The sequence below is a fragment of the Ambystoma mexicanum genome, chromosome 5q, assembly GCF_040938575.1.
Source record: "Ambystoma mexicanum isolate Mex_15411 chromosome 5q, UKY_AmexF1_1, whole genome shotgun sequence".
NCBI classification, from domain to species: domain Eukaryota; kingdom Metazoa; phylum Chordata; class Amphibia; order Caudata; family Ambystomatidae; genus Ambystoma; species Ambystoma mexicanum.
This window is the reverse complement of record NC_090933.1, coordinates 477054324-477067062: the sequence shown is the minus strand read 5'-3', so window position 1 is coordinate 477067062 and position 12739 is coordinate 477054324.

The window sequence follows — 12739 nt, the reverse complement described above, 5'->3', positions numbered from 1 at the left end:
GTGTGTTTGATGTCGAAGTGGATTGAGTGTATTCCTGCACCAGACTGTAGTGCGCAAACAGCAGCCACATTGCTGGTGAACCATGTGTTTTCAAGATTTGGGTTGCCACAAAGAATAGAATCAGACAGAGGAAGTAATTTTACAAGTGCTCTAATGAGTAAGGTATGGCAAATATTGGGTGTGAAGAGAAAGCTACATATCGCATATCGGGCGGCTTCTTCAGGTGGAATTGAACGAAGCAATAGGTCTGTTGTGGACATTTTAAATAAATTTGTGGCAGAAGCAGGTTCCAGCTGGGATTTATGCTTACCTTTGGTTCTGATGGCAATCAGATCAACTCCTGCCAATGCAACAGGTATTAGCCCTCATGAAATGTTTACTGGTAGAAAAATGGTGTTACCACAACACCTGCTATACAGGACACATGAGCAAACACTTGTGAGCGCATCCACAGTTCATGAATACATTGATGAACTGAGGAAGCATTTACAACATGCATTTGCTTTTGTACAGAAAAATTTAGAAAGAGCTGCTGACCGTGCAAAGTCATATTATGATAAAAAGACGTCAGTAAAAGAATATTGTGTGGGCGATCAGGTGTATAAATTTCATTTTGGAAAAGGTAAACAGAAGAATTCCAAATTTCTAGCAGCCTGGCAGGGCCCATTTCGAATTATAGATAAGGTCTCTCCTGTGGTCTATAAAATTTTGAAGACTGAAGGTGAAACAGCAACAGAGCAGTTTGTTCACGTAAATCAATTAAAAAACCATGTCACCCTAAACATGAGATTAAACAACTTGAGCGAGTAGAAGCAGATAAAGTCCCTTGAACATAAAAAGGTAAAGTGAATGGGTCTAGTCAATAGAAGTGGCAGAGAAGTTAAATAAAGATGGTTGATTATGATAATGGCACATAAACACTGTAATATATGTGAATATATATATAAAAAATGGAAGCTAAAATTTATGGAATTGGTGTGAAAATGTATTAAATATTGATTGCTGTTTTATGTATGTTTGTTTTCTCTTTAACCTATGTTTAATTTCAGAAAGCAAGAGGAAAAAGGGCGAAATATTTTACAAAGCATGTTTTATTTTTGGCAAAAGGATGAAGTTAGTATTGTGCTATGTACTTAATTTGTTTCTTTTCTATTTGGTTTAGAATATTAACATATTTGTATCGGAGGTCACGGGGGACGATGGAGTCCTGGAGTCCCCTGGATGAAGATCGAATGATGCCTGCCTCCGGGTGGAGGTGAAGACAAAGTAACCGGAGTGCCAAAAAGTGATGACTCCTATGGGGAAAGGATCCAAGAGTGCCAAGATGGAAGAGTACTCGAATGAACCAAATAATGTGACATCGCTGGTCGGGACATATCAGAGGCAGACAAGTGTCCTGGAGTATGGAGTTCCACGTATTTATTATTTTAATTAACTATTTTAATCTGTTCTGTTAATTCTTTGTTTTAGTTATATGTTTTATTTTATTATTTTGTGATTGAACTCAAGTACAAAAGTAAGACACTGGACTATGGACACTTCCATTGGGAAGAAAAATATGGAACATTTTATAAGAACTGATGGACTAAAAAATGAATTTTAATATTATGATGATTGAACAGTGATTTTTCAATTTTCATTTTTCACACCTGAATATTAATTGTATTGGATTGTTACATTTTAAAAAAGAAGAAAGTGAGCAAGTTGGATTTCTTCCAATTGTGGCTTGGACCATTGCCAAAATTCTCAGAAAAAGGAGGGGACATGTAGGATTATTTAGCGTGTTTTGGGAGCACAGCACCATTGCATGGGATTAATGTATTGCTATAATGTGGTACATCAAGCCATGTGTTGCCAATGTGAAATAGACATGTAAATGAAGACAGGCTACTCAGTCAAAAACAGAGCAATTTTTATCACATTGAAAAACACATTTTTTTCTTCTCTCTCACCTGAAATGCCTTGGTTGCAGGAGACACATTAGAGGATTAATGAACTAATATAATTAACAGTACTAACATGATCTTAATTTATTAACATCATAATGTGTTCTCCAGTGCAAAATGAGGTGGAAAAAAAACCAGGCTCTGAAAGTCATTTAAACGTGCGCTTGGATTCATTTTTTTCTTCTCTGTTCACTGTGTTAGCTGGAATGCGAAATCTGCATATCAGGAAATGAGTAGATACAGTTTCTAAACTGTATAAGCCAAGCCATTGTTAAAAGAGGAGGATAGATTATTGTGCATTTTCATTGGTGACACGTCACCTGAAGGGCTGTAACAGAGGTCTCTTGGTACATTTCGGGGAGCAAGAAAGGCAGAGGACATTTTACACAGCTCCGGGGAAGACGTGGCTGGAGTGTCTATGGGATTTCCTGATTGAGAGGTGCCGTCCCAGTCCATTGCTGACTTTCCCAGACTGAAGATTCCAGTTGATAAGCACCGGCTTGAGAGACCGCAGATCAGAACTGCATGTCCGCGCTGGGGTGCTTTGAAGGAAAGCCTTGAGCCATTTAAAGAAAGCCACCAGTTCGGGGAGTTCGCGTGCTAAACAGCTACAGTTCGCTGGTAATGATCTTGTATGAAAGTGAGGGTGCGGTATGTGCATGAAACCTATTTTAGACAGGCAGTGTAGCGATAGCTTTTCACTGGGTTCACATGACACATTTTAATGTTGCCAGCTGAAGGCAAAACAAACGATGTAATTTTTCTCTCTCTTGTGCAAATATGAAATGAAATTCGTAGTGTTCTTGCATTTTGTCTTTCTCATGTTTTTATTTCAGAAGAGGATTGTCTCACGAATGGTAATGTATCATTTTAAAATGAAATTGTGATAACACAGTCCACCTAAGAGTATTCTTGTTTCTGTTTCATTTGGTGTCTAAAATAAATATTATGCCACAGAGGGAATGATACTTAAAGCGCCAAGTTTATATGCAGATAAAGTAATGTTATAAGCAATTATAAATAGCTGTGTGCGTGGTCCACTCAGTGTATATATGTGTGTGTGATTTCTGAGTGGAACATAATGAAATAGTTTGCTGGACGTATATGAATCAGCAGAAAGAGAGGCCTCTGGAAATACTTTCTCTAATGTAAATAAATTAGTGATTATACCACATGTTATTGTGAATACTTTACGGGAAGCATAGCTCACTGGTGTAGATAAATCAGTGATAACAGCCATGAGTGGCATTCCATATGAAAATGTGGTGTTCTTGAATAATGTAGAAGCCTGAGGCCTCTAGAGATCACAAGAACAGTCTAGACAAAAGAAAGGGGTTTTGTATGTTGGAGCCACAAATAAAACAAAGAAATTATGCTCATCACTATACCACAACGAAATGCATACCAACTAAATGTATCTGTGTACTGAAATAATGCATATCCACTATATTACTATAATACCAAACCCAATCTGAATGCAAGGAGTGATTATTGCTGAATTACTTTATTTTTGGCGGTAAGAAAATACCGCTAGACCCCAAATCTACACGAAATACCCTACATACCTTACCTCCAGATATGATGATTGTATTCACATTGTTCAATGATGCTCAAGGTTTTGGTGAGTGTCCAGGCACCATCATTAAAATAGTCATGTATTGTAAAGAGAGATTAAACAAATGATGGGCCTACATTTACGGTGCTTCTTCGTATATTGGTGAGCACGGCCTTCTATAACAGAAATAAACATAGGATTGCAGCATCCTTTGTATGAGATAATGGGATATTAACAATAAATGAGGGACTTATATGTCCAGCACCATCTTAGTGTACTGGTGAACAAATCCTTCTGTACGAATTATAGACAAAGGACTGCTAAAGACGAGGATATAAACTATGGGTGTAGTCTGCTACCTTGTAACCAGCTGAATACATTAAATAGTGGTATGAAAAACAAATGAGTGTATTAGGTTTGAACTTTCTTTAAGTAATATTGTTCATACAATTATTCTAAATGGTACACACAATGTATGAATTATTTTATTTTGAAGAACAAATGGGTAGGTTGCTGTGAAGTGTAATATGATAGAAATGTGGTGTCTTATGGTTCTTCTTTGATTTCATTCTCATTCTACTTGCAAATTAGTGGCATTATGTCATTTGATTTCTAGATGGTATATTGTTGCCCTTTTAATAAGTTTCTTCATGTGCATTATGCACAATATTTCCTTCGTCTATTGACACACCACATGTATACATTATTTAAAACATGTGTATTCCCATATCATCCATTAGTATTCTGCATGAGTCAATATTAATACCCTTGTATAATCATTATGTAAACCTCTAGCAGCTACAGTAAATGTTATCCCATTGGTGGTAGGTATATTGCATAGGAATTTTCTCAGTTTTTAAAGCAAGTATTCTAAACGTTGTGTACATTATGCTCATTCAAATGTGTCACCAATAAATGTACTAATTTCATTGTCTCTATTAAGAACATCCTCAGTCACTTGCAGTAGTCTTATGTTTATCATAACATTTCTGAAGCCAAACAAGAACATAGGATTGACATCTTATTCCGAATACTCATTCAACCAATGTTTTGCCAGTGAACATTGCATGTTTTCTATCTGGAGATATTCTCGCATTCTGTAGCAAAATTCTCATGTGGTGCTTCTCACATAAAACTTTATACTGATGCATATTATTGAAGAAATCACATTTGTGTTTCTATAGTCAATAAACTCTTTTTTCAAGTTTTTTATATTTGTATATGTGGTAATGTGGATTTTGGATAAATATATATGTCAGCATATAATGCAATTACCACTTTTTGTGCTAGAGATTTAGAATCCAATTTAAAACTGAGCCAATTGTCATAAATCTTTGCAGCATGGGTCAGCTTGAGATTTTTGTCCCTGAAAGCATCTACCTTTGCATAGACTTAAAGTGCTAGTCCAGTTAGTCCAATGCACTTTGAGGAGCAGGTATTGTGTCAAACGGCTGTACATTACCAGGTATAACATATAACATTGTTCACTATCCTTTCATACAAGTGAGTCGACACATGTCCGAATTCTGATTATACCTGGGCTCATCTCCTTGTGATAATGCGTGAGGTAGAGAACACGATTTCCAAGCCAGCATCTAAGTGTCTGTTATCCAAAGAAAACCAGAACAATCAGAATTTATTTGCAATAGGGTATTCATGTGTGTTTTACCTAACATGTAGTTATCCTTACTGAAAATATGAAGTAGGAAATCTCCCCACAATGTTTGGTTTTTCAGCAGTACAAAGGTAAACCAGCACTTTATAAGTATGCTATCCCATATCAGCCAGTAGTGCAGTAAACTCTGCTGCAAATATGTTGCATGAACAACAGAGCGTTTTCACATGCTGGCTTTGTTAAACGGATAAATTATGTAATAAAGGGCCGACCCTTGACATAACATGATAAAACAACCAACCTGGCTAGTGTGTCCAAGCCTGTTGCTTAACATGTGACATCAACTGATACCTAATGCATATGCAAGGTTAATGTGTCTTTTTGAAAGCCTGTGCTATTAGTTTGCTTCTGTATTAGGATTATGGCCTAGGCTCCAAGTTAGTGGATGGATACTGATCCTGAATAAGGCACCAGGGCTTTGAAGCATTCCTTTTCTCATCTACTGGTTCTGATGGCTGGGCAATCGAGTCCTTGCATGTTTTCATAGGTGGTGTGGGGCAGGGAATGCAGGGTAGCAAGTAATCCCTTTAAATAAAAGGGAACTTCCATTGAGAGGTTTAGTTTAACCTCTTCGCAATTCATTTATAAAAAGTAGGCCCTGAATAAAGTCAACAGAGGTAATGCTTTCCATTGAAAAATGCATCTTTCCGTTTCAAATCTAAAACATCTCAAATCATTAGGACTAAAGTCAATGGGGGGTTTACAGTAAATTGTGCGTGCCCAAAGGGGGCCAATATCTCTTTCTGAACTGGGCACATCTTCAAAATTAGGAAGTCTTGGAACGTTATTCTTTTTAAGTTCAATAGCAGAGTTTCCATATTCTATATCTGTGTCAAATAACACAAGCAGACACTTCATATGTGTGGGAAATGTAGGTAATTGAAAGGGACGTGAACCACAATCAAAGATCTGCTTCCATTCAAACATATTGGTGGGCAACTGATCTGTTTTGGTTACCACATCCAATTGTATTGACCTTATTCCCATGAAATACAGAACATCATGGACCAGTAGATAGAGAATGACAAAAAACACCTACTTTCTATTTCCTTTCACAGAGTATTTAATATGTATTTTATTACAAAAGATTTTGTTTTTTTAATGAAAAAAAGGTTATAATCATACAATTCACCTACACAATTCTCAAAATTCTGCTCACATTCTTTTCCCCATCACTCACTCACTCACACTCCAACTCCCCTTATTGCAGTATGTCTTGATTTTACACAAAATGACAGGATAACATCAATCACTATCCACAATTGTTATTTAAAACAGTGTTTGGTTCCCTATTCTTGCTATAAGTGCCACAATCTGAATATTACTATTCCAACGGATATTAAGGTTGTCACGTGTTTCGGTTGTCAGGGCAGGACATCACTGGTTGTGTCCTTTTATTGATGCAACCTTCATCAGGACAAGAACCGAAGTACCAATTGTGTCTTGCTTCACATACACTGGGGTGAGCCACACCATCTCCACATTTTTTTATGGGGGAGAATACAGATGTGAGGTCTATATCTCACTATACAAAAAATCTGAAAAGGGCAGGGAAACTCTAGCCTCTGGACCAGAGTTTTACAATTGCATAGAACAACAGAAAAAGATTGTCCAGAGAAACAAATCAATTTGAAAAAATGTGTATCAAAATGTATTGAAAGTGATACCAACAATTTAAACAATGGTGAGTCAATGACAAATAATTAAACACTGATCACTTTAATACAGCAAAACAGCAGCAACCGTATGCCTAAAGTCGGCTAAAACATTGTCACACATACTTGCCATTCATAGTGCACTCATTCAAACCCAACTCAACATACCGTGACATACATCCAAAAGCTTAAAAGACAAAAGAATCATGCTAAAAACCTGTGGGGAGAAGGAATTCATGACTGGTCCCCATCAAACAGACATCATTTTTATATTCATAATCAATAGAATTAATTAATAAATAATCTATTGTCAGGGTGGATCGAAAGGAAAAGTGCAAAAGATCACATCCCTGTAGGGTTTATCTCTTGACCGGTTTCGACGTGTAGTGGTAGTAAACACAACGTCTTCCTCAGGAGGTGGATGTTACCATTCTGATGAATGCCAAATTGCTATGGTGGCCGTAATGAAGTGATATGGTCAGTCACGCTGGGGGAAGCCAGGACCAAATCCTAACCTGAAAAGGCACCCTATTGAATTAGGGAAAGCCAAAGTTGCAGATGTTGGAAGTTGGGAAAGCAGCACAGCTTAACCCGAAACACCAGTATCGTCTGTAGACCACTCCATCAAACAATTATCCATCTCTGTCAAGTGGATAATAGAGGTCAAAAAGGTTGACTCTGCGAACCAAAATAGATTTCCTCACTCGAAACACCACGCATGCGTGTAGGCAGTCTGAACAAAAGAGGCTGGCATCTCACTATACCCACAATCCCATATTGATTCTGGGTTAAATTCTATCACTCAATTCTATGAGTGGACCCAACTTCTCTCTCATGATATGGAGTTTATTCTTTTTATTCACTAGTACAGTGACAGTTATTCCATACAGTTGGTTAATTCACAATAAGGAAATATTGGCCATCATCCTTCCTGGCAGATCAATCTCGAATCTGTGCGCTTAAATGTGTAACTGGCACGTCAACTTTCTCTCACGCCACAAATACTGCAGAAATAGTTAATTCACAGTTATTCCATATGTATGGCTGATCCACGGATAGTCAGTGTTGATCATCACCCATTTCTACCCAGGCAATCTCAAAAGTATGCACTTGAAAATATACTGCCAGCATACCAATTTCTTCTCACGTCACATATACTCTTATCACGAGGATCCCAGTGTCTTCACTGCATCACGGGCATGTTTACCTTATTCCCAGACAAACTCCCAGGATGTGGTTTTACCCAGATCTCCAGAGATCCTATAAAAACTAGCCAGAACTAGTCATAGCAGATCCTGACTCACCCCAGTCAGAACAGCATTGATCAGCTGTAGCCACATCATTGTTTCACAAACACACTCATAGTAATAAAGTCAGGCTGCAAGGCCTCACTAAGGCATTTTAGAAATGGTGCATTGTAGGCACCTTCCTGAAAATCAAATATGTGTACTTATTTAAACCAATAGAAACACACCCCAACCATATGATCTCTTCACAACATGCCATATGTGGTTTTGGGGTTACTATAGCCTACCAAAACTAATCTCTAAAGGGGTTTCCACCTTGAAAACCATAGTTGCTTTCTAGGGATAATAACTCAGTAAACACGTCACAAATCAACACCAAGAGTTGGTTTTGCATTCTATTTTTCAGTGGCGGTGTATAATTTGAGTAGCGGAGAGTGAGCTCGCAACATCAAGAGGGGACAGCATAAAATATATAATATATGAAACATCATATACCTTATCTAGGATTTACACGTACAGTACATATAGTTGACTGGCCTGGTTTTACCATGGGGGACTGATATCACTATCACAGCTGGCACAACTTTCATCATAATCCCCTCAACATTCCACTCACAATACAAATGAAGAGCAGACTTTACACGTAAAGATAGCATGTTGTGCGTTTGCAAGACCTTAGCTAGTATCCTGCTCTGTTACACTGCTGTTAAACTGTCCCTAATGGGAATAGTAAAAATGGCACACTAAAGTTGGTAGTAACATGATCTAAAAAATGTAATCGATAAAATAGAATGGAAAGAAATAGCAACACTGGTGTGCTTGAATGAGCAGCACATCGTCCTCTTTTATACCATCAATATCCCATTCCCAATTACAAGCAAAGTATTGAAATTCTGCAAGAATACATATCGGCAATGCATGGCTAACTAATACTGGATAAATACCATTATGCATGTGTATCATAGTATTTGACAGAAAAACCTGAAACAAACACCTCTTATATAAGGAAATGCTATGATGCATGCTGCCTACCATGTCAATGTTAATTTGCAACCTTGGACTATTTTGGGGTTTAAGCTGGAACTAGCAGGACTGCACTGCAAAGAAGTGTGGCTATCTCCGTTGGATTTGTATCCAGCACTGCTAGCCGCTCCATAATACAAGCCACTCTAATCTCACTAGACAAGAAAATATGTATTGTAGAGGCAAAGGGAGCGGAACACAGGGGGAGTAGGTCACACAGATAAGGCAGGTAATAAACCATTCCATCTTCACAGGTTCAGAGGCCCTTTAGAACCATATGTTGATAGGGAGTCCTTAAGAGACTGCAATTATCAAGGCTTGGAAACAAGAACTCAGTGGTTACGACCTCAACTTGACATCTGGTATTTACCAGTAAAGTAAAGGGCCTAGAAAAGGAATTAATGCTTCTGCAGCATCACCCTCACCTAAGAACCCAAACCGTACCAGAGGCAACATTTGGTGCTGTGGGATGGAGGTGTAGCTCCTGAGGGGGCACCAGAATTCTAAATGATTCATGGGCCAGTCCTCACTGGTGGCAAATGTTTTAGTAGAGTACCATAAATGTTTCCCCAAATTAGCACAAGCGACAAAGTGCAGCGTGGGAGCCAGAATTAATTAAGATGTGCTCTAATGGTGCATCTTTCAGCATCGTTTTTTGAGAAAAATGGTGTAAAAATTTATAAAACGTACAATTCATTCTCTATTGTAGCACATGGGAAGAAGCTATAATTCTCCAAGAGTGAAGTCTGGTGAATAGTTTATACTGTACCAAATTAGCCCAAGAGAACGAGCATAATGAGGGAGCCCCAAAAAAGATAGGCTGGTGTTTTGGGTTAGGGTGGTTCTTCCCCCTTGACAAGTTTTAAAGCAAGGTATTGTATTGATGAATTTTAATAGCAGGATCTTTGAGAAAAAATAGGTAAAATTCTGCATGATTTAATTTTGGTTCTTCAGTAATGCCATGTCACTAATAGTACTTTAGACTACACCAGAGCTATTTACCCCATGTTCAGGAGGCTGTGGCCACAACCTATCTATGCCGGTAAAGGATATTGAAAATCTCATGTATGAAGCTGTGACCAAAACCCATCAATGCAAGTACTGGTCACCAAAAATCACTTGCGTTCACTGAAGGCCACAATCTATCTTTGCCACTAATGACAACTGTAAATCACTTGCATGAAGAAGTTTTATCTATTCCAGTAATGGTGACTGCTGTAAGGAAGGCATGTTATCAAACAGTTCAAAGGTGTTTAGTGAACTTCAATGGGTTGGTTGAACACCTATCTAACCCAAAATCTAAGGATGGGAGCGCAATACAACCATCAAATAAGAAATAACGCAGTCCTAGTTGAGTCTCTGCCAAAATGAAAGGGTCTATACTAATAAACCTATTGCCAATCCTTACTTTTAAATATAAATGTTGTGGGATAACTATGTATGCAATGTAAGAAAAGTGTTCAAGAAAGAATATGTCAGGATAGTTGAGCAGTTGGCTTCCTTTCCCTGTGTTTTCAGCACAGGACAAGGCGACATGTTTAAGATTCGCACACACTCTGGCTTCTCTTCAAAGAGACTACAGTTCAAAGCATAGGTATCAGGGCTGTCTGTCCCAAAGTCACTTTACAATTCAAAGTATCTTCATTGCAGAAGGCCTGACGTACCAAACAAGCACTAAAGTTCCTTTCTTACCAGGTTTTTCACACTCACAAGTTCTCAGGTTCACTATACACCATGGGTCTCTCTCCTTCAGGTTTGTATCCCCTTTAGCAAAATATTCACAATTGGTCTCCCTCATTCGGGCTCGGACCCCTTAGCACAATGCTCTTAATTGGCGTCCCTGGTTCGGTTTAGAGCGTGTCAAAAATCAAAGACTTTCGATTGTGCATCAAATTTTGCTCAAACCATCACAGGACCACTTTGATTCACGTCATTTCTCATTCACATATTTAACTTTTCCTTTTTATCACTTTTAGCTGGACATCTTACAGAGACCTTCCATTGAGCACCCTCACGGTGCCGGATCTCTATGTCACAGGTGTTGCATCTTCATTTCTCTTAGTTCAAACATCCATCAGCAATTCAGCTTCCTTTGTGTCTTTCATCACATGCATTACAAATCTTGCTTCTTGCACTCTTTATACAATTTTGCTGCTTGCAACCTTGACTTCAACACAGACCAGTCTTGCATCAGTCTCCACAACTCACCTGCTGTGTTAATCTTGCTAGTGCTGCTTTCATCTTGGAGCTAAGGATGGCAACACAATGTCTGCTGCAACTTCCCGACTCGATCGGGCATACAGGATGGCCCCGGGTATCTCTGACACAAAATGCAGGATTTTTGGCCTTACACCTTTCGATCCGAAGGACTTTGGAAAGTAACGGTTTTCTGCTGGAAAGGTCAAAAGTTTCTCCCTCCTGGTGCACCCTTCTTGGTTTGCCATCTTTCCCCCCTCATTCAGCTGCCTTCCATTCATGTGTGGAAGCCCAATGGAAGTCAGGTGTGAGCGGTCACCATCAATCGCCTAACCCCAGCAGTAGGACATGTCAGACACAATGCTCAGGTGCAAGTCTGCTCTCTCCCAGAGCAGGCTGTCCATGCGAAAGTGTTTGTGTAGGGAAAGGGGGAGGGTAGAGCTCCCAAATATCCAACCATGTAGGATGGGGAAAAGGTGCCACAGGGAAGGGGACACTGCGTCTCACCATCAGGTGTCACACTCCCACTCCGCAAAGACCCCCATCAGGTGACCCTCCCGCACTGGTCCACCCCCAGGAACTGGGTCCAATAGCAACAGCCATGGGATTACAGATCCCCAGGGACTAGTAGGTGAGGCACCTTCTGGTTTCTCACACTGCAAATCACTTTCATGAGTTTGATGCACAACCTATCTTATGCCATAGCACTGTCACTGTAGAGTGAAAACAGGACAGAAATCAGCATTGCTGTGTCTCCCTAGCATTCAAACACATTTACACATTGCTTTCATGCACGTTCACACTCTTTCCCAGACACCCACACACTCAGTCAGACGCATGCATACAGACACATTCTGATGCTAACATACACATACACACAAAGCATGCATTACATTCAAACCTGTATGCATGCATACATTTCACAAAACACACTTACCTTAGGTCTTCTCTGTTCTGGCAGAGGAACACACGGCAACAGTGTACCTGAGAAGGACAAGAACAACCAGGGCATACTGATAATGTGCCACTCTGGAACATGATTGCAGAGCAATTCTTGGCGTATACATTTACTTAATATTATGTTTGAAAAAAACAGGGCTGTTGAACAGAGAGCCAGACACTGCAAGAGGCAAGGAAGAGTGAACTGGGCATAGATGAGGAGCCTTTGTATTGACCTCATCTCTTTCCCCACAAGCTCCACCAGTGGTCCCAAGGCTCATATCCTTTGGGATCCCCTCTGATGGGGAATTCAAGCTTCATCATTGTATTAACCCCACTTCTATAGCACCAATCTACAACCTGACTCCTGTATGCAAGATGTGTCCTCACCTAACTTGCCATACTACTAAAACCTTATACTCCATTTTGGCCTCAGACATCTTTGCTAATGTTCCAGCCTCCTCTCTATTTCTTTCTCCCCCTCACTACAATTCTAAACTTTG